At 40.7% G+C, this 23,610-nt stretch overlaps 1 non-coding gene across 1 annotated transcript; it reads left to right on the top strand.

Moving 5' to 3' along the window:
- Window positions 1-681: 681 nt before the first annotated feature.
- On the top strand, window positions 682-787 carry LOC114676506 (U6 spliceosomal RNA). Its single transcript, XR_003727577.1, has one exon. It is a non-coding gene; the product is annotated as a U6 spliceosomal RNA (small nuclear RNA).
- The last annotated feature ends 22,823 nt before the right edge of the window (window positions 788-23,610 follow it).

Below are 23,610 nucleotides of genomic sequence, written 5' to 3' on the forward strand. Positions count from 1 at the left end.
CACATTGGCTAACAATGGTAGAGTCTCTATCTATCTATTCCTTTGGGAACAAAAACTACAATAATGGGATTTATGCTTGTCTTCAACTTTTGGGATTAAGAATTGTTTCAGTGTATATGACATTTAAAGTAAAGAAACTTCATTGTCATGTCACCCAAGTAGAGTTTTATGTTATCTTTAATCCAACAAAGCAGTCAGAAACCTGCAGGACATTATGCCAAATGAAATAAGCCAGCCACCAAAGGACAGACACTACATTTTTCCACTTACATAAAGAATTTATAATAGTCAATCTAGCATAGAGCATAATAGTGGTTTCCAGGGCCTGAGAAGTGAAGGAAAAGGGAAATTGTTCGATGGGTATAATGTTTCAGTTGTGCTAGATAAATATCTTGTAAAGATCTGCTGTACAACGTAATGTCTATAGTTAACAATACAGAATCGTGCACCACAAATTTTTAAGTTAAGTGTTCTTATCAAAGAAAAGCCAAACATACAAACAAAGGGTCGTAGAGAAACTTTGGTAGATGTTGAATATGCCTATTACCTTGATTGGAATGATGGTATCACAGGTGCTTGCCTATGTTGAAACTCAGAAGTGTACATTTTAGACATGTGCAGTCCATTGTATATCAATGATACCTCAATAAAGCTGTTTTCCAAAAAAAGAAAAACACTGCTTTGTTCGTTTGGCAGCAGATATACCAAAATTGGAAGGATACTGAGAAGATTAGCATGGCTCCTGTGCAAGGATGACAGGCAAATTCATAAAGCATTACATATAAAAATTTCTTATTTTAAAAAATGTAAAAAGAAAAATGATAATTAATTGAAAAAATTATGATAATTCCATGACCTTTAAAAAATTTTGTCAAAGTATTAAAAATTATCTTACTGTTGATTATAAATGTATATTAGATAAAAATTAGTAAAACTAATATACATTTAATATGTTATAATTTAAGACATTATAAACATGAAAAGTTTTAATGCTTTATTTCTCTGTTTAAAAAAATAGTCCAGCCTGGGCAACATGGTGGCATCCCATCTCTACAAAGCATACAAAAACTAGCTGGGTGTGGTGGCACATACCTCTAGTCCCAGCTACTCAGGAGGCTGAGGTGGGAGCATTGCTAAAGCCCAGGAGGTGAAGGTTGAAGTGAGCCAAGATCATGACACTGCACTGCAGTCTGGGCAACAGGGGGAGACCCTATCTCAACAACAACAACAACAACAAAAAACAAAAAAGGAGTCACCAATAGAGGTGAATACTACTTCTAATTCTAATTTATTTTAATCATTATTTTTCCTAGCTTCTATCATTTATTGATTTGTCCTGGTAGTACTCTGACACAGAAATGAGCAAGCTTAAAATAAGGGTAAAATAATCTTTTTTAAACTCAATACAATATGCCTTTTAAAAGTGGCATGGAGTAATAATGCACAGGATGGCTGTCTATAATAGAATCTATAAGGCTGCCTTTCTAAGTCAATATGTGGGTAACATTTCCCTTACATCTATCCTATAGAATATTTTATACCACCGCCAGTACTAATAAAAAATGAACTTGCTGAGAAGTTCCCTATTGATAATAATATATACGCTTCTCTGAATGTATGCCTTACAGTGAAGCAATACTTCCATTCCTGCCCAAAGCAGAGCACTTTCAAACCTGACACCAATCCTGGTACTTAGAAACCTATAAATGATTATCTCAGCCACGGGCTACATAAAATAAATTAAGTTTTAAAGATCATAAAAGTAAAACCATGTGTCTAAACATATGGCATGTTCATTGGCAGTGTGAATGCTCATTATATGAGAAATCTCATCCAGTTTGTCAGGAAACTGAATCAAATATTTCCTGCCATGTAAGCCAAAGAGCTCAAAGCAGTCCCCCTAAGGTTTATGGTGAATTCACCTACTGAAAATACTTACTATTAAGGGTAACACAGAGGTAAGAAGCTAAAACCATAAATGAGGAAAAACAAAAATTCTAAAATCAGTATTTATAAGTCCAAACTTCAAACGATGCTCTTACCCTACTAGGAAAAAAACTGAACAATCCTGGTAATTAGCAGGTTGGACGAAGACTAGAATAAAAATGGTACCAGGCATTTAGCCACAGAACATCTGTACAGTCTCCTATTAATGTTTCTTGGATGTTTTAAAACCATCTGGTTCCACAGCGAGGTCAATCCAGGAGGGAAGAAGCTTGGACTTCTACTTGCCACTTCTAAAATGTTTCTACCCTAGAAGTGATATATCACATTTTCCATTTATAGTTTATTAGGCACGTCAAGTCACCTGTGATTATCATCTTCCCACGTGTGTGAAGTAGAGTGGAACTCGATATTGGTGCACAGTTTGATGCAACGACTAGATAGGAATTTGAGACAGTGGGATTAGATAAATCCACCTCCTCCCCCTCAAAGTACTTAGCTACACCCTTGATTTATAAGAAAATGGAGTAGTCTCTTTGGGAAAATATTCAAACTATGTCCACAATTGTATATGAACTCAGTGGACTTAAAAATACTTAAATCGTGTAGATTGGGAAGGACTCAACTTGTGGTGAGGGACAATGAAAGGGGAATAAAGCACATGGCATGTTTGAGTAAATCTCAATAGTCAGGCCTAATGAATGGGGGCAAGTGATGGCTCCACAAATCGCTTATGGTTATCCGATAATGAACATGATTTTCTTCTATAATAAAAATGGTTTTCTTTAAGTTTCCTAGTAGCATAAATTTCTGTGGAGACAAATATCAGTGTTTCCCATCCTATATCAAAAAGTCTTTAAAGATACTGCCTTCTATAACTTCAGCGCAGTCAATAAGTATTTGCCCTTCCTTATCAAGAATTCAATGACAGCGGCTTATCAGTACTGATCTAGCATGCTCTCAAATACAAGAAAACATGTTAAAATCCCCTTCAGCTCATGTTTCTTCAAAATAGACACCAAGGTATCTTTATTTTTTAATTTATTTATAGTTCTTTTCAAATTGAAAACTAATAGAATATAATTCTGAGTATAAAATAGAATATGATTTTTCTAAGTGTGAAAACCATGGTAAACTTAACACAGAATAGACTTATTTTCTCAAACTGCTCTGAAGTTTACATTACTGTTTTTTTCTTTTAAAAGCCAATATAAGAATCCTAAAAGAATTAAAATAATCAAATAAGTAGATAACTATTTTAATCCTCTTAGGGGAATTTTATGTCCAGCCTTCTCTAAAATGTAATTTCATGAGAAAATAGCTCAAATTCTAACCTACTGCAAGAAAGTTGTAGCATAGTTGTTTACATCACAAGAAATCAACCTAATCAGTCTCAAAAGATAAGAAGATTTGTAAATCTCTTAGTTCCTGTTTAAAATTCCATCCCTGATATTTTAATGACCTTAAGTTTTCAAATGCAAAAGATAAAATTAAGCTGTTTGAAACTTCACACAAATAACTAAACAAATAAACAGAATAAACAATAAATGCTAAATTTCTGCAAAGTACTGCAGCCTTTAGGGTTGAATCTAAGTTCTCATCTCATAAAATTCAAGTAATGCAAGCAGAATTAAAATCATTTCTCTCATGCATGCAATCATAAATAGTATGATAAATATGCTACTTTATTCCTTTTTTTTTTTTCTCTTAAAGACTTAGTTCAGAAAATAGTTGGGAACTGAAACAAAATGATAGTGTCTCAGCAGGAAAAAGATGGAGAAAGGAAGAAAGGAAGGAAGATGGCAATAGCTAACAGTCCAGCAAGTGACTCTTAAATGGCCTCATTTATAATTCATTTAAGATCATCTTGATAGCCATACTATGCTGAAACAAGTATATTTGTTCTCTTTTCTATGATGCTACCACCCTCAAAAATCTTTACTGCAGCCTTTAAAATTCTGTCCTTTTAAAAAAGATGGTGGAGGTCCATAATTTAGTGGTACATTTACAAAAAGGGTTAACAATCAAACAGCAAAAACTTCTATAGATTTAAGAGAGGGATAGTTCCAGTTTGTGAACATTACTTGTCATTCGTTCTTCCTCGAAATTGTACTACTTTTTTTTTTTTATTAAAAGTCATTATAAAAAGTTATTTTCTCTATGTTCAAACTGGAACAAATGAGCTTACATTAAAGCTTATGGGATTTAAGTTAGATATCTGGAAGGAGCTGCTGACAGAGGAATCTGTTAAGCTCTGAACTGTAAACTTGGAAAATCTTTTTATTTGCTAGCCTTTAAAAGAAATATAGGGTGGTTTTGTCAACTAAGTTTGTTGAAAGACAGAATCTAGACGAGCTAACATTTCTTGGAACATTTTCAGCACTAATTTTCTCTGATTTGGTGATTATGTAATGAGAGCCTCATCATAAATATTTCCTTTCGTGCCCTTCCTATATTTTCACCCATCACCACCATTATTCCCCACCTCTGCCAAGTCTTGGATTTTTTTTTCCCCAAAAACAGCTCCAGTGTAGAAAAGATGACAAATTTCAATTATTCTGATAGAGAATGTATTATAGAAGGTATACATATTTTCAGTAAGGGAAATTAATGAGATTTTCTATGACTATCAATATTTAGAGACATATAAATTAATAATCTCCAATGATGAAAATAATTGAGGAGCCTCATTCATTTTTTGTAACTGTAGATTTTTTTTTTTTATTACTCTTTGCCCCACTTGGCCATCCTATCCATATTTTTTAAATAATACATGTATGAATTGGGAGATTTTGCTTTGCACTTCACAGCAACTGATTTCCAAATGCACCTGAGTGATTTTGTATACAAACAAAGTTGCTGCCTGTGTATTTCACTTGAGGAGTATTTTGGAAAATCTTTTATAATGCTGAGTTGAGTTGGGCCTATTTAATTTGGTCTGGTCTCAACTTTCATGAATTTTCTATTTGAGTCGGTGATTTTCAAAGCCCTTTTAGGGTTTCTGTAACCTTCTCATCAACCTTGGAAAGAAATCTTGTTTACTAAAGCTTTATATATTACTTTATTTCACACTCAGAGTGCTGAGGATTTTTACCAGGCAGAAAGATCAAACTTATAGTCACTCAGACTACATTTGATTTCAACAAGAAAAGAAATTTTAACTTTTATTTTGTACATGGTTGACTAAGTGTAAATTATCTTTTCCAAAGAGTTCTCAGGTAGCCAGTTGCAATGCAGTTTGTGATGGGATGTTATATTATTTCAAATATCTTATATAATCCTTTAACATGATTAAGTGCTTATTTCTGATCTAGGTAAATAAATCTATTCCACAAATTTCTGCCGTAATCTAGAAGGTAGTGATATTTCTTTTTCTTCTAAAATTTGATAAAGCTGACACATCATATTTAAACTCAAAATCTACTGTCTTCTCTCACTCTTGATAAAATAATAATACCCTCAAATGATATTTCTCAGTTTCTTTTTCATAATCCACAGTGAATCTTTTTGTGTACTTCCTATTTAACAAATTTGCATCAAACAGGTTCAACTCATCATTATTTAAATCCAGTGAGCTGCATTTACACTTACGTGGATTTACCTGCACTGACTATTCCCAACCTGAATTCTACATCTATCTTTAATTTAGTTTTAAACTTCAATTTTTGGTGTCCTTGCTGTAATTCTAAAAGTGAATGCTAGTTTTTGGTGCACTGTTTACATTTAGGTTCGTTCAATTTGTCAGTCATTGTATATTTTCATGTGTAAATTTGAACCCGAGCAAATCACAAGGCCCAGATGTCAGCTATAGAATGGTCCCCAAGCAGAAGGGGAAAATAAAGAATGGTTTATCTCTTTCACCTCTTTCTGAAAACCCTGTACATTGCCATCAAATGCAACTCTTCAGTCTAGAATGTTACTCCTGAGACCATATAGCCCTGATAATGTTAGGGACAAATTGGATTGGAGAAGCCTAGAAAAGGAAGGGGAGAAGAAGCCAAAGATACTGAGTCTGTTATAACATGCCTCTTTGGCCTCCTCTCCTGCCATAGACTTCAACTGGTATTTCATCAGTTAGCCTAAGTACACAGAGGGAAAATACAAATCTGGGCACAGCAAAAAAAAAAATGCAGTCATGGGGATAACTGAGTAATTCCCTGAGTGTCAAATGACTTTAGGCAACAGAGGAGGCTGTTAAAAGTAACTCTGCCCCACATCCTCTCCCAGGTGCTCTAGCTGTGGATGAAGTCCGCACTCAGTGCTACAACACAGTATTAGGTGCATTATGTGTGCTTCTACATTCCTTAGGACATCAGAAGAATCTTGACTCTATCCTAATCTCTAGTTAGTTAAAATAATTAATCTTTTTATTTATAGCAAACATATTCTGTGAATGTCAAAATTAATAACAAATTGAATCACTGAATGGCTGGTAAAAACTTGAAATAGATTTCATAGTGAATTTTTTATTTGTCTGCTTGACCAGGTACTACCTGATGTTTTCAATTAATCAAATAAATTGCATACCTGCAGACACCATTAAAAAACAGAGGGCCTTGAATATTTCCCCAGTATCAATTAAATAATGCCTATGTGACTTTTGTTTGGTATAAGAAAGACAAAGGTATCTTGGTTATACCAGATATCTAATAGGAAAGGTTATAAATTTAATTACTTTATGGAACTAATGAACAGATATGTATTCATCTTCAGTTCATCATTTTGGTTTGGGTTATAAATGAAATAAATTTATTGCAACTCTAATTTGAATGGCTAATCTTAGTCAACCCAGAGAATCTGTTCTTTCCCTTAGCATCTGACTCTTAAGGGAAAAAAAATTGTTATATGCAAGGTTGACAAACTTTTTCAGTGAAGAACCAGAGAGCACACGTTTAACTGTATAGAACACCTGTGGATTCTATCAGTGATGCTGCTCATCTTCTTCATCTTCCTTCTTATCCTCCTCCTCCTTCTTTTCTCAGCAACTCTCTCAAAACATAAAATCCATGCTTAGCTTGTTAGCCATATGAAAACAAGACTCAGGCCACATTTGTCTTGCCAGCACAGCTGAAACTTGCTGACCCCTGTATCAGGCAGAACATGATTGTTTCTATTCAGTTTGCCTCCCTTCCTCCTTAAGAAGCTTATAGATACTTAACTGGAGAAGCTAATACTATTTCTTATTATCATAGAGTAAGTAATTTCTCACATTTTGGGAGAGCAGGAAAATATTTTTAACAGTTTTAACTCATGAATATGTCCAGAGAATGAACGGTTCCTTCCTCATTTACCACATAAAACATTCTTACATTACTTCCCTGTTAATTAAGAATCCTATTAAAAACTTTTGTGTTAATTTGATCATTCCATAAAAAGCTTACATACACTGACAAGGGGATTCGCAAAGGGACTATGAAATATATTAGTTTCTAATATCTGATCCTTCACTCAGCACAGTGAAAGTACTAGAAATACTAGAAAAAATATATATATAACCTGGTTTATGCTTCAGTAGAGTTAATAGATTAGTAGAAAGGACGGGCAGGTAAATAATTTAAATATTTAAGCCAAAGAATTTAAAATTTGAGCAGAACTTGGATGCATTTCCAAGTCACAAATTTCAGAAAACAGAAACAGTTGTCAAAGACCCAGGAAACTGATGTGGTCTGGAGAGATGTATTTGAGACTCATCAGTATGTAACTGTGCTGAAAATTTAGGTCTACACAAGACCTTTCAAAAACAGCACAGAGAGACAAAGAGTGGCTGGAAGAACAGCAATAAAAGAAATAGAGGAAAAATATTGAAAGAAATAATGATCCCAGCCTGGCCAACTTGGTGAAACCCTGTCTCTACCAAAAACAAAAAACAACAACAACAACAAAAATTAGCCGGGTGTAGTGGCACGCACCTGCAGACCCAGCTTCTCTGGAAGCTGAGACCGGAGAATCGGCGGTTGAACCTGGGAGGCGGAAGTTGCAGTGACCCAAGATCCCGCCACTGCACTCCTGCAGGGGCAACAGAGTGAGACTCTGTCAAAAAAAAAAAACCCAGAGAGAGAAAGAGAGCCAACATGGTCAACAAATTCAAAGGCTTCAGGGAACTCAGCTAAGATAAGCCTGAAAAGTAGCATTAGAGTTTGCCGATTGGAAGCCGTTCAGTGAAAGGACTCTGAGAGAATTATATTAGCTGGGAGGCATTGACAAAGATAGTGATTCTCATATGATAATCAGGTCAGAGGTATTTTTCAAAATTAAAGTACCTCTTTCCCAAAGGAAATGTCAAAGTAGATTATGGTAAAGGAAGTGTGTGCTTTGAAATAAGGTTTTTGTTTTTCTAATACCTATCCTCCTCACAAGCTGAAAATTAATGGAAAGTGAAAGATTTGAGACAGAAAGGGTATTTTATTTTTCAAGAACAATGGTTTTGTTAGAAAGGAGAATAAACAACATTATGAAAACAAAGATGGGGTTTGGGAAGAGCTTGTTTTTGTTGTTGTTTAGGATAAGAAAAGATTGGAGAAAGTAATAGACCAAGAGCTAATACAAGAACAGGAGTTAAAGATAATGGCAGAGAAAAGAGACTGAATGTCTTGCCCTGTCCCAGGGGCAGTGAGATATGATAGGACCCAGAGAAAATGTGGAAGACCAAGTAAAGAGGTTTTCATATAAGAGAAGGCAGGCAAGCAAAGTGGCCCAGACACCTCCTTTCTTTCCTTCTTTTTTTTTTCTTTCTCTTTCTCTCTCCTTCCTTCCTTCCTTCTTTCCTTCCTTCCTTCTTTCCTTCCTTCCTTCTTTCCTTCCTTCCTTCCTTCTTTCTCTCTCTCTCTCTCTCTCTCTCTCTCTCTCTCTCTTTCCTGAGACAGGATCTCACTCTACCTCTCAAGCTGGAGTACAACAGTGCAATCATGGCTCACTGCAGCCTTGCCCTCTTCAGCTCAAGCAATCCTCCCACCCCAGCTTCCCAAGTAGTAGGGACCATAGGCATGCATCACAGCACCCAACTAAACTTTTAAACTTTTCGTAGAAACAGGGTCTCACTATGTTTGCCAGGCTGGTCTTGGATATTTGGGCTCAAGGGAGACTTCCGCCTCAGCCTCCCCGCAGGCATGAGCCACCACGCCCAGACCCAAACACCTTCTATACAGCTTCAATACTAACCAATTTCCTCCACTTTGTCGTACCTGTACTTGAGGGAGAAAAATAAAAGGGAGTAGTGGAAGGGACCAAAAGCTAATTACCAGCTGGTCTGTATAAAGTATTTCTACCCATTATTTTTCACTGAATAGCAGCCTTTTAGGATTTTGAGATGTTATTATGATTCTAATTCTTCGTTGCATTTGAAAGCCGAAACAGAGAAAAGGCAGAGATGAAGTTCACAGTATGGATACCAATAATAAAATTAATAGGAGCATCTCATATGTGTAATCTAAATATTTAATTAACCAAATGAAAGGAAAGCTGCAAGTCCTGATGCAGCAGGCTTGGTGACAAGTGTGGCACTCTGCTGTGCCACTGAATGTGTATAAACAGGAAGATGCTGATAGAAGTTTTCTAACCAAAGAAAATAGAAATTTTTTTTGTTCATTTGTTTCATTTGTTTCTCGTTGACTGAGAATCGAAACTTTTACATGGAAAGCGGAATGGCAAGTGTTAACACTTAATAGTTTTCTCATTCTAAATGTTTGTCCTTGGGATGAAAAACTCACTTTAAATGAAATTTCAAGATCTACCATATATTTGAGGTACGTGTATTCACCTATCAACTGTCGATACACTTGAAAAAAATGGTATACCTGTTTTTATGTCACCCACAAGTATATTTACAGAAAAAACAAGCCATTAATACAATGATCAAGAATGTAAAAGTGCCATCTAGAGGCTGGAGGAGCACCTTATAGGTCTATGACCCTTAAAATTAATGTGGGTTGGAGTTATAAGGAAGATGCAAGAAGGGCCTTCCCCTGATTTAAGTCATTTAACATATGTGCTTATTCAACGCTCCCACACTGCAATTCAACAAACTACTTGAAAGTAGAGATGCTACTCCAGTTCTACTTACTTTGAAACATTAACTCATGTTTTCAGCCAAGTGGCAGCACTGAATCTGCTTGTGATTATGGACATTCAACATTTTATGTGCCATTTAAGTACCTTCAGCATCAATTTTGCAGCTGGCAAACTATTGCTATTTATGTTTTCAGTGCATTTGAAATAATCTAGAAGTTATTTTACCGCCATCAGACATTAAGAAAAGAACCAAATGTAAAATCATTACTTTGCCAATTTACTGCAAAACCCAAAGGAAATATCTCAAATGTATCATTTATTAAATGTAAAAATGAAAATAAAAAGCAGTTCTTGGAACTTGTTAACAACATTTCGGTCAAGTAGATTTATCTAGAATATATTAAAGATTTTCAGACTTTTCCCATTTATAATACTATAAAAATAATATAAAATAGCTGATTAAATATCTCCTATATGGCAAGTACTAGCAGTAATGTTATATGTCTTTGAATTCTAATTACCCAATAAGTTGATCATAAACTCTCTTTTACACATAAGGAAACTAAGGTTGCAATTTTTTTTAAGTTACATGACTGACTAATTAGTGATAGCCAGAATTCCAATACAGGAATGTCTTCCATCAAAGAGAGAATTCACAGTCAATACTCTTATAGTCTCAAATTATCGAGCCCTTTTAGAAATTCAGATATATATTTGTAAAACTCTGGAGCTAATAGATCTGTATATACAAAGTATAATTATAAAATAGAGCTGCAATCCTCTAATTGAACTGCTAAATTTTCTTAACTCCTAATGTGTGAGGACCTGACGAAGAACAGTATGTAAAACTTCAGTACTCTAATTATCAGCATATTATAAGGTACTTAGGCCACTCATCAAAGCACTTCAAATCGGTTCGCATCCCTCCATCTCTCCTGAGTGCTCTTTTCCTATTTTCTCCTTGAGCTGAGCATCGTTGAGGGAGTATTTTGAACCATGAAGATCTGACCCACTACACACTGATGCTATTATCATCAGGATGCTGAGTATTATTAGTCATCCCCTTATGCATCTTTTTAAAAATTCTCTAAGCCCCCAAATGCTATTGAAGACTGCCTGCCACCCGGAGCCTCCCACCCCACACCTCTTCCCCCTACACTGGCTCCTTCAGTGATGGGACATTCCGAGCTTCAATTTGTACCTTTACTTTCCATTTTAATAATTCAGCATCTATGTTTTGCCTTCCTTCCTTCCATTTGCAGAAAAGATGACCTACTGCTTCTGAGTCAAGTTAACTTATCCTTCTTGACTGCTGAAGCCACTTGTTGCTATACTTAAATTTCCCCTGTTCAGCAATTCAGTCTGTTTGTCTTTGCCAAATTCTTCTGCCTCAGTTTACATACTGCTGTAGGTATTGTTAAACAGACAGAATAATGGCTTCCATAAGATGTCCACATCTCAATCCCACAACCTGTCAGTGTTACCTTGCACAGCAGAAGAGACTTTATAGATGTGATTTAATTAAGAACCTTGAGATGAGAAGTTTATCCTGGATCATCCAGGCAGTCCAGGTGTGCCCAACATAATCACAAGGGTCCTTAAAAGTGACAGAAGGAGATGGAAGGGGAGGCCCAGAGAAGAAGACGTGACAACACAAGCAAGGTCAGAGCAATACCACATGAAAGAGACTTGACTTGCCTTTGCTAGCTCTGAAGCTAAAGGAAGGGTGCCACAAGCGAGGAAATGCCATGGCCTCTAGAAACTGGAAAAGGCAAGGAAATTAATCCTTCCTAGAGCCTATAGAAAGGAATACAGCCCTACCTACACCTTAATTTTAGCCCATTGGAATCTACGTTAGACTTCTGACCTACAGACCTATTTTAAGTCACGAAGTTTATGGTAATTTGTTATGGCAGCAATAGAAAGTATAGAGTCTTTATCGATAAAGATTACTATTTTATTATTTTAAGGCTACTATTTTATTTCTCTAATTCATTTTGTATTTCAGAGTATCAAATTCGTAGGCTATATCTACTACTTCTATTAATTTTTAATTTATCTTCTCCCTTCTTAATGTGAACTTTTTATTTTCACACTCAATAAAAATTCTTCTCTTATACGCCTTTAAGGACAGTTTTCTTACCAATCTGATGGAAGCTTCTCTCTATTTATTCCTTTGACATCTTCAGAATATTTTATTATGTTGACTTCCCCTTACGTGTAGCAATTACTTCAATCCTTGGTTTCTCTGATCTTCCATAGGCTCCTCATTTTTCCCTTGCCTACTGAGGCTCACCCCATTTAGATTATTCAGGACATGTGTGGCTATCTTGGGCTGTTGCCTCAGCAAAAGCCAACATCCTCCCAGAAACATTGGGAATAACAGCTTCTTGTTTTTCTTATTATTTATTTATTTATTTATTTATTTATTTATTTATTTGAGGTGGAGTCTCACTCTGTCACCCAGGCATGAGTGCAGTGGTGTGATCTCGGCTCACTGCAAGCTCCACCTTCCAGGTTCATGCCATTCTCCTGCCTCAGCCTCCCAAGTAGCTGGGACTACAGGCACCCGCCACCACACCTGGCTAATTTTGTGTAGTTTTAGTAGAGATGAGGTTTCACCGTGTTAGCCAGGATGGTCTCGATCTCCTGACCTTGTGATCTGCCCGCCTCAGTCTCCCAAAGTGCTGGCATTACAGGCGTGAGCCACCACGTCCGGCCTGTTTCTCTTTCCGAGCACTGCTTCACTCTTCAGGAGGGTGAGATATGCTCTCCATCCTCTGTCTCCATGGCTTAATACCTTTGGCTTGCTGGCATCTGACCTTCTCAGGTGCTTCCTATTTGCTTCAAGACTTCTGGCTAAAGCTGTAATCTGGGAACACTCTACAATAAGTAAGAGTCTGAGAATTTAAGCATGGTTTCCTAAGTTAGTTGTATTTTTCTAAAAAAAAAAGAGAGAGAGAGAGAGAGAAGGAAGGAAGGATGGAAGGAAGGAAGGAAGGAAGGAAGGAAGGAAGGAAGGAAGGAAGGAAGGAAGGAAGGAAGGAAGGGAGGGAGGGAGGGAGGGAGGGAGGGAGGGAGGGAGGGAGGGAGGGAGGGAGGAAGAAGGAAGGAAGGAAGGAAGGGAGGGAGGGAGGAGAGAGAAAGAAAGAGAGAGAAAGAGAGAACGAAAGAAAAAGAAGAGACAGAGAGAGAGAGAAAGAAAGAAAAAGAAAGAGAGAAAGAAAGAAAGAGAAAGAAAGAAAGAAAAGAAAGAAAGAAAGAAGGAAAGAAAAGAAAGAAAAAGAAAGAGAGAGAGAAAGAAAGAAAGAAAAAGAAAGAAAGAAAGAAAGAAAGAAAGAAAGAAAGAAAGAAAGAAAAAAAGAAAGAGAGAGAGAGAGAGAGAGAAAGAAAGAAAGAAAGAAAGAAAGAAAGAAAGAAAGAAAGAAAGAAAGAAAGAAAGAAAGAAAGAAAGAAAGAAAGAAAGAAAGAAAGCTAGAAGACCGGGCATGGTGGCTCACACCTGTAATCCTTTGGGAGCACCTTGGGAGGCTGAGGCAGGCAGATTACCTGAGGTCAGGTGTTGGAGACCAGCCTAGCCAATATGGAAAAACCCCATCTCTACTAAAAATACAAAAATTAGGAGGTGCAGTGGTGTGCACCTGTAATCTCAGCTACTTGGGAGGCCGAGGCAGAATTGCTTGAACCCAGGAGGCGGAGGTTGCAGTGAGCCAAGATCACACCACTACACTCCATCCTGAGTGACAGAGTGAGACTCTGTCTGTCTCTCAATACATAAATAAATAAATAAGCTGAATCAGCTAGATTATATATAAGGAGGAACTTTTACTGATTTAAATTAATCTTTGTCTTAACTATACTACTGAAGATTATAAAAAGCAGGTGAATTTCAAATGTTAAGAGTTCTGAATAATCTACAAACTAGATAACAATTCATTGAATCTTTGCATTAGTCAAATAGTCTTAATGGATTTTGTTGATAAGTATATAGTCAATAAAAAAATGTTTCTAAAGATTATAAAGCAATTGGAAGCATACTAGTCTCCTAATGCCAAGTGAAACAACAATATTGAAACTGTATGATTGCTATTTAAATAAGCCTAAAATTACAAAAAGTTCTTAAAATAAATTGTCAGGTTCAGGGTTAGGTTCCAGGCCAAGCTGAGGGCTGAGGGGAATGGGTGGACGTGAGGCGGGGAGCTGGAAGAACACTTGAGAGACAGCAGGTAAATGAGATATGGCTTTATTCAGCAGTCCCTCACAGGGTCAGTGTTACATTTATACTCTACACAAAAATAGTGACTGAGAGCCAGGTGGGGAGGTTCTGTGTGTTGTGTCTACATGGCTATGATTACATAAGACATGGGACTGTGCGCCTGCACCCCGATCCCGCTGAATCATCCAGGCTGTTTACCCTGGCCTATGCCTGCTGCCCAGTGCCTGTTTGGCTGCAGCACAGCCATGTTCCTTCCACCCTGCCCCCTAGGCCAAGCGGATCCTCTTGTTGGGGACCTGTGCACATTCAGCAGCACCTTGGACCCATAGGTCACAGCGACAATACAGAGAACAACAACCCACCACTAATATTCCTGCTATGCTACCTATGATTATAAGAGCCCAACATAGGCCAGAGCCCAGAGACACCCACCATCTTTGCAGGGGGTCATCAGTAAGGTGTTCAATCACCTTAATCTCCTGTGACACCCCCTTGGAAAGCTGTCATTATATTCCCGTGGTTGTCAGGGGTAAATGTACAACATTGTATCCCTACAAGGGCACAGGCATCACCTTGGGCAGCTATGACTATGTCTAAGGCCATCCAGTTTTGCAGCACCACCTTCCTGATCTGGTCAACTTCCTCAGTGAACAAAAGGAGAGCAACTTGGGTGTAATTCAGAGCCCGAGCTGCATGCTCTACAAAGGCTACAGCCTGCTTTTCCACAGTAATGACACCTGCCCCAGGGATAGTCATAGCCAAGGGATAAAACAACCAGGGGGCAAGCTGCACTCGCAAAAAGCAGGAACAAGTGCCTCCCAGTTATGCGGGTGACCAGGAAACGTGGGAAGCACAGTGGAAGGGACATAGGGCCTCTCCCAAGAACAACGTCCAGTCCAATTGGCTGGCAGATATGGCCATTCTGTGTCCCCACAGACCCATAAACTCCCAGGGGGCACAAAATCCGTGGGGCCCCAGCCTTGGAAAATCTGCTTCTTCCACCACACCCTTGTTGTGGTGACACGTGTTGTGTTTGCACAAACCTCAGCAGGCAACCATCTGACAGTGACTTTACCCCAATGTGCTCTATACATCATGGTATCTGCCCATTGGCCAATCTCATCCATCATGGACACTATGAATCAGCCAGGGGGCAGGCTTGCCATGGGTTCTGTGACGCCCCTTGTTCAAAGCCCACTGTGTTGCATCCTACCTATTGTCTACGGGACCCCAAGTCACTAGCCATGTCCACTTCTGCACAGAAGCTGGATGCACGTGCCAGAGCAAGGTGTTCGCAGCCGCTGCTGGAAGAGTTGTGCAGATGCAACAGTTGGAGACATTGGTCACCTCGGTGTAGGTATGGGCCCCATCCATGATGCTGTTGGAGCATACCAACCTACAGCTGGAATGACAAAGCAGGCACACGTACTAACAAGGGCAAATCACATCCCTCAGGCAAAATACAGGCTAACTTTTCATGCCTGGATAACAATGCAGCTGCCAATGGCTTTTGCCCTGGGTGATGATACCAAACATCTTCAGCTCCCTATGGTTCTTTTGGGTCTTGTACCCATTACAAAGTCACAGGAGAGCTCATAATAGGCCACACAGACAGTACATATGTCTCCCAGAGGAGGGTTCCTTCCCTGGCCGTTCCTCTATGAACAGTCAATCATGGAGGCCACACATTAAATACCCAAGGAGTAACATGTAAGTCATACAGCAGGCCCTCCCCTCAGGGGGCCAAAATAGCCAACCATTGGCAATGAGGGGTTTGGAGCGTCCATGGCCAACACCAGGTTTTCTGTTTCCCTGCCTTCAGAGGCATTGGGGCAGGCAACAATAGATTACTGTTTGTCCCCATACCTGATTGGAGGAGCTCATCGTTGGTGTGTATCTGTAGCTGGGTGGGCATGGAGGACTAGTGTAACAAAGCTTCCACTGGGGCTGGGTCACCTTTCCGTGGCTGCTCATTCAAAATTTGAAGCACCAGGTCCAACCTGGAACTCCATCCCTGCCAAGAAGGGGGAGTAACATGCAACTGTGACCCATTCTTCAATAGTCTGTTATATCGCTCAATCATGCCAGCAACTTGTGGGTTATAAAGAACATGAAACCCCCATCATATGTCCATCTGCTGTGCCCACTGTTGTACCTGCTGTCCAGTGAAATGTGTTCCCCTATCACTTTCAACAGCCAAGGGATGGCCACAAAAGGCACGTAAGTGTTGCAGGGCTCGAATGCTGTGTTGCTGCTGGTTGGCCACCCTGCAAGGGTAGGTGAACAACAAGTCAGTGACTGTGTCTATGCCTATCAGTGCATATGTGTAGCCCTGTGATTTTGGCAGTGGTTCAATGTAATCTATTTGCCATGTGGTTAAGGGCGTCTGCCCTACCGTCGTTCGCTGTGTTACACTGGGCAGTTGTCTCTGGGGTATGCCTGAGCACATGCCGGACGCTTCCCACAGGCCTCTAAAATGTCCTGCGAAGGCAAAGACAGACCCCGGGGCTTATTGACCTGCCTGTTGCATCAGTTTACTCCCTGCATGTCTCAGTTTCCTGTGTAGCCACAAAGCTACATCTTGGGTAGGTGCCGACTCTAACCATTGGAACTTGGCTAAGGCATCTGCCTCATCATTACCGGGGGTGGCCAAAGGCACATGACCTGACACATGATAGACAGTTACATCTTTCTGGTGACCTATTTCCCAGAGGTCATGCCACATGGTTTGGCCCCAAATGGGCTGATGGCCTACATGCCAATTGTGTAATTTCCAAGTAGTCAACCACAAAGTTAAACCTCGATAGGCTGCCCAGCTCTCTGTGCAAAGTACCATAGGTGACTCCTCCTTAGTAATCACCATCCACACGGCTCTAAGTTTAGCCCATTGGCTGCTTTGTCTGCACCCAGTATCAAACCATGTGGTGTAAGTGCTAGGCTGGACTGCTACAACAGTCCAGGCAACAGTAGCACCCTGGTTGGACCCATCTGTATACCATGCCCCATCAGGAATTGGAAGGTGCCCTTCTTTAAATGGTGTCTAGGGCTGCCTCAGGCCCCATGGCCTTATCTTGCATTAGGACTACAGGCCCCAAAACTTCTTGTAACTCTGCTGCTAAGGGACTTGTACTCAGCATACTCCATTGTTCTAAGTAGGCACCCCACATCACTAACGTGGATGTCTGTGCTGTCCCAGTCAGGGGGGTTGTTACCCATGAATGCACCCATGCTGCTGTTGGGTAAGTTGTCCGCAATATGACTGTAGCCTGTCCTGTCATACTGTCACAGGCCTGAAGAGCAGCACATATGGCAGCTAATTGCTTCCCTATCAGTGAATACCGAAGCTCAGCTCCCAGTAGGACCAAAAGCCTGCTGGCATACTCAGGTGTTCCGTGCACTGCTATAGGCCCTAACTAAAACTATCTATGGTCACATGCACATCCACTTTAAATGGGCACCCCTCGTCAACTATCCATAGGGCTTGTGCGCATTGAATAGCCTGCTTGGCTACCAGAAGGGCTCTTTCAGCCTCCTCAACCCAATCCCAGGCAACAGGGGCATTGCTACCTCTAAACCTGTAAGACAATCAGAGGTTAACATAGAATCATCAACGTAATGAAACAGGCAGACCCCTTTTGGACATTTCCAGGCACTTAAGTCCATGGCAGCAAGACCGTGACAAATGGTGTGGCTACGCACATAGCCCGGCAGCAACACTGTGAAAGTCCATTGTCATCCTGCCCACGTGAAGGTGAACAGTTCCTGGCTCTCTGGAGCAATGTCTATGGAGAAGAATGCATTAGCTAAGTCCACTACAAAGTGGTACTGTCCCATTCTGCTGCCAAACAGTCCATAAATCCGTGATGGAGGGTACAGTCACATGCAGAGGGGTGTTACCTTATTCAGATCCCAATAATCCACTGTCATTCACCAAGTTCCGTCAGGCTTCTGACTGGCCCTATGGGGGAATTTAGGGGCTATGGGTGCCATGCACTATTTGCACCTCCTCTCATTTCTTAATAGTCTCAGTTATCTCTGTATGCCCCACTGGCAAACGGTATTGATGAGTGGATGTAACTGGTCAAGGTTGTGGCAGAACTTGGAGCTGGTGATGTGTATGTCCACACAGTACCAGATTTACTACATGAACCCGGAGACTGAATTCTCCAGCCATGGTGTGCAAGTCCGGACCATGCAAAATGTCCACCCCCAGAATATGTTCAGGTATAGGAGAAATATACACCGTATACAGGCGGGGAGCCAAGCGGCCAATAGCAAGATGCAGAGACACAGGTTTCACTTTCACCGACTGGCCCCCCAACCATCAGTGAATGCAGCTTTGCCTAGAAACTTATCCGTGTTGCTATAAGCGAAACTGCTATTTTGCCCCATCCTGGACATTCTCTGAAATTGCTGCTCCAGGCCGGGCGAGGTGGCTCAAGCCTGTAATCCCAGCACTTTGGGAGGCTGAAACGGGCGGATCACGAGGTCAGGAGATCGAGACCATCCTGGCTAACACGGTGAAACCCTGTCTCTACTAAAAAATAGAAAAAAACTAGCCGGGCGAGGTGGCGGGTGCCTGTAGTCCCAGCTACTCGGGAGGCTGAGGCAGGAGAATGGCGTAAACCCAGGAGGCGGAGCTTGCAGTGAGCTGAGATCCGGCCACTGCACTCCAGCCTGGGCAACAGAGCCAGACTCCGTCTCAAAAAAAAAAAAAAAAAAAAAAAAAAAAAAGAAATTGCTGCTCCAGGAATGATTGCCTCCACAGAGCCAACCGGCACCTACCAATGCTAGGACCTGCTGTACATCGGTGGGGGACCAGTTGCCAGTTCCACATAAGGCCTCCAGTCATCCACTCCCCGCCCCCACCCTAAGCCAGGCACCTCGGCCAGTTCCCTAATCAAACAGGAAGGTCTCTTCACCCACCTGCAAATAGTCCTTGAGCTGTAACATCTGGGCTGGGCTGGATTGAACAACAGTATTTGGCCCATCTTGGACATTCTCTGGAGTTGCTGCTCCAGGGACAATTGCCTCCACAGAGCCAACAGCATTCCATTGGGTTGCCTGTCAGTTTTCTCCCGAGCAACCCCAGCTGTAATTAAATCAATCCACATCTGCATGCGAGTCACCCACTGGGGCTCCTTTTTATCTCATGGGGTGGTTACCTACAGAAGGGGCACCTTCTTTTCTTTATGGCATGGATTCCCCAGTCCCACTGATGGCCTTCTGCCTCCTCCAGGGCTGCCATAGCGGTAGTCACTTCATGTATATGGCACCCCACATACGGGATGAGAACAGCAGTCAGAGAGCCAAAAGCACTTGGGGGCACTGGGCCCAGTGCAAGATCCCTCATGTGGGAGGTAAAACGTTCATTATCTGGCCCCCGTGTATTCAGATCAAACACAGCCTGCTGCATAGCCATCTCCCAGAGTACCTGCACCAAATCAGTATATGACTGCCATTTACTCACAATTTCTGGTTTCTCGCCAACATCATTCTAAACAGTTCATATGGCTGCCATCAGCCACTTGATTAACATGTGGTCACCTTGCCCTTGCGCCAACCGTCAGCACAGCTGCAGCCGCTGATGAAGGGAGGGGTGAGATGTGATAGAAACCAGCCTCTCCATCACCCAGGCAGAGTAAGAAATGCTGTCAGTCCCCTCATCCCAAAGATGGAGTAGCCAGACTGGGAGGGCCTCCCCTGGGTGCTGCCAACACTGTTTACCCGACTCCTGCAACTCAGTGAGGGTATAAGCACAATAAGAGGTGTGGTCCACCACTGTGGGGCGTCTCTGGGCTCTCCCATGGGGTCCCATCGGCTGCTCATGTTCTATCTTCTGATTGATCACAGGACGAGTCCACAGCAGAAGAGCCTCCTCCTCCTCAGGATCAGGCCATGCAGGAGTGTCCGGCCTGGAGGACAGGCTCAAGGTCACACCGACAGCTGTTTCCAACTCCTGCTCCAGGCTGTTTCTCTGAGCCTCTAAGTGCCTGGCTTGTGACTGGAGGTCCTTCACCCCCAGGTTTTGCTCCAAGCTGTGCATTTGAACCCCCAGACACCCAGCTTGCACCTGAAGCTCCTGCACCTGTGCCGTGCCTGCAGGGACTGAGCAAGTACTTCACGCATTGCAATCAGAAGCGCCCATCCGATTCTGCCTGCGAAGGTGAGGTCTTTCTTGGTGCTGTGAGCTTCCATCTGCTTCGGTGCCTTCTCACACTCACAGGAGACCCATCCACTACCTCCCATGTTTCCACTGGGGCCCATTCAAGCAGCACCTCTGCCACCAGATACCACAGCCCATGCTGCGGCCACATAACCAACCGAGAGTCCCGAGGACTGACAACCCATTCAACCTCATCATGCCGACTATGCCAAGTGTCAGGTTCAGGGTTTGGTTCCAGGCCAAGCTGAGGGCTGAGGGGAGTGGGTAGACATGGTCCATGAGGCAGGGAGCCGGAAGAACACTCAAGAGACAGTAGGTAAATGAGACATGGCTTTATTCAGCAGCCCCTCACAGAGTCAGTGTTACATTTATACCCTACACAAATAATAGTGGCTGGGAGCCGGGTGGGGAGCTTCTCCATGTGTCTACATGGCTATGATCACATAAGACATGGGACTGTGCAGCCGTGCCCCAATCCCACTGAATCATCAAGGCTGTTTACCCTGGCCTACGCCTGCTGCCCAGTGTCTACATGGCTGCAGCACAGCCATGTTCCTTAACATACATTTACCAAAATATTAGCGATTTATATTTTAATACAGTACGATAGTTTCCTTTAATATTCATGTGTTACTTTGTTAAAAAAATTGAAAAGCAAAGATTGGTTTTAGCACACAAGTAAAGTTTAAATGGAATCTACAATCAGGTACCTTGCTCTCAGCTTGGAAAACCCTGGTGTTCCTTCTCCATGGCATCTAATATTGATCATGTGTCGCTTATTTTATTCCATAGGCTAAGTTAAGATGGAATTCTGATCCTACATCATGGCTATCCCCATGTTATTTATACTTTAGGAAGCAAGGTACATGTGGAATTGTTTTCAAACTAATGCAGACCAATTTTGTGTGTTCTTAGGATATGCCAAGTGCACTTTTATGAATGAGAATTTCTTATAATTAATGATTCAAACAACACTAAGACATCACCAATATGTAATAAAGTATAACTTGGCACAAGCTCCTTTTTTTCTCCTTTGGAGACAGAAATGCATATTGACAGGTTCATCTTTTTTAAAAAGACCAGCATTTAAATTTCTAAAGACACCAAATAATCTCTACACAATAAAAAATAAGTTGTAAGAATTGCATGTGAAAGAAAGTCATCTTCTAAACAAAAAGCCCACCATTGTAACTGCCCAGCAGGTTCACTTTGCTTGCTGCCTAGACAGAGCCAATTTGTCAAGACAGGGGAATTCCAATAGAGAAAGAGTTATTTATGCAGAGCTGTCTGTGTGGGAGACCAGAGTATTATTATTACTCAAATCGATCTCTGAGAACTCAGGTATCAGAGTTTTTAAGGATAATTTGGTAGGTAGGGTGCCAGTGAAGTGGGAGTTTAATGGGTAAGGTTGAAGATGAAATCACAGGTAGTTGAAAGTGTCCTCTTGCACTCAGTCAGTTCCTAGGTAGGGCCACAAGACCAGATGAGTCAGTTTATCAATCTGGGTGGTGCCAGCTGATCCATTAGGTGCAGGGTCTGCAAAATATCTCAAACACTGACCTTAGGTTTTACAATAGTGATGTTATCTCTGGGAGGAATTTGGGACATTTAGAATCTTCAGCCTCCAGCCACATGACTCCTAAACCGTAATTTCTAATCTGGTGGCTAATTTGTTCCTACAAAGACAATCTAATCCCCAGGCAAGAAGGGGTTCATTTTGGGAGGGCTGTTATCTCTTTGTTTCAAACTATAAAGTAAGTTTATCCCAAAATTAGTTTTGCCTACACCCAGGAATAAACAAGAACAGCTTGGAGGTCAGAAGAAAGAGGGAGTTGGTTAGGTCAGATTTCTCTCACTGTCTCAGTTATAATTTTGCAATGGCGATTTCACAATCACCACTGAAATATCATGATAAATACGTGCTAAATAGCAATGACAGATGCAGACACTTTCTAAAATAATACAAAACAAGGATTTCAGGAATGTACAATTTAATTTGCATCTTGGGGGATATATTATCTTCTTCTCAAGAAATTTACATTCATAACTTGCCATGCACAGTTACAATATAGAGAGGTCTTGGATGTTTTGTAACTGCCCAACAGGTTCACCTTGGGGTCTGGATTGGAGCCCCCTTTCTGGTAACATAAGGATTTTTAAAGAAATCCTTACAATATTTCTTTAAAAAAAAAAAAATAGAACAATAACTTCAGAATGCTGACCACAGTAAGCAAATCATTTGTAATACCTCTCTTGTCATGCTAGCAAAGTAAATAGTGAATTTGCAAATTCCAGAGGTTTCTGGGATTACAGCGGTACTAATGTTTTGGCCCATGGTCGCTGCTGGCTCATACCTTTTCAAATCAGTGTTTTTGTAGTCACTATTCCTTCCCACACAAATACTTGCACACAGTGAAACAATGAGACCCCTGACACACCGATAGGTTTTCTTAATTCTTTTTTTGTTCTGTTTCTGCTTTCCAGCTAAATGACCGAAAAGGAGATGTTTTACTGTGGATTCTTGGCTCCCCTACCTTTTAAATATTTTTTTTCTTCTTTCTTTATTTTAACATAGATGTTTTTAAAGCTAAACATTTATCTTTTCTTTGAAATTACCTTTTCAGTTCATTTCCTTGCTGTACATTGATTTCCATTCTCACGTCTGTTTGCAGACTAAACATGGTACACAATTTTTTGCTAGAAGAGTGGGGTACAATATTATTCAAACTTGATCCTTCATCATGTATTATAACTAAATGGGCTGATTTCTTTAATTAAGCCCTCCCCAGTGGATCACATAGTTCACAATCTTCTAGAGCTGTACTGTTCAATATGGTAGCCACTAGCCCCATGTGGCTCATATCTAGATAATTTAAATGTAAAGTAATTATGTTACCAGAAAAGGAGTTCCAATCCAGACCCCAAGGAAGGTGGTTCTTGGATCTCATGCAAGAAAGAATTCTGGGTAAGTCCATAGAGTAAAGTGAAAGCAAGTTCATTAAGAAAGTAAAGGGATAAAGAATGGCTACTGCATAGGCAGAGCAGCCCTGAGGGCTGCTGGTTGCCTACTTTCATGGTTTTTTTCTTGATTATGTGCTAAAAAGGGCCAGATTATTCATGGATTTTCTGGTAGAGGGGTGGGCAATTCCAGGAGCTGAGGCTTCTTCCCCTTTTTAGACCATATAGGGTAACTTCCAGACTTTGCCATGGCATTTGTAAACTATCATGGTGCTCGTGCCTGTGACTCTTAGTATGCTAATACCTTATAATTAGCATA

This window comes from Macaca mulatta, chromosome 2, assembly GCF_049350105.2.
Source record: "Macaca mulatta isolate MMU2019108-1 chromosome 2, T2T-MMU8v2.0, whole genome shotgun sequence".
Taxonomy (NCBI): domain Eukaryota; kingdom Metazoa; phylum Chordata; class Mammalia; order Primates; family Cercopithecidae; genus Macaca; species Macaca mulatta.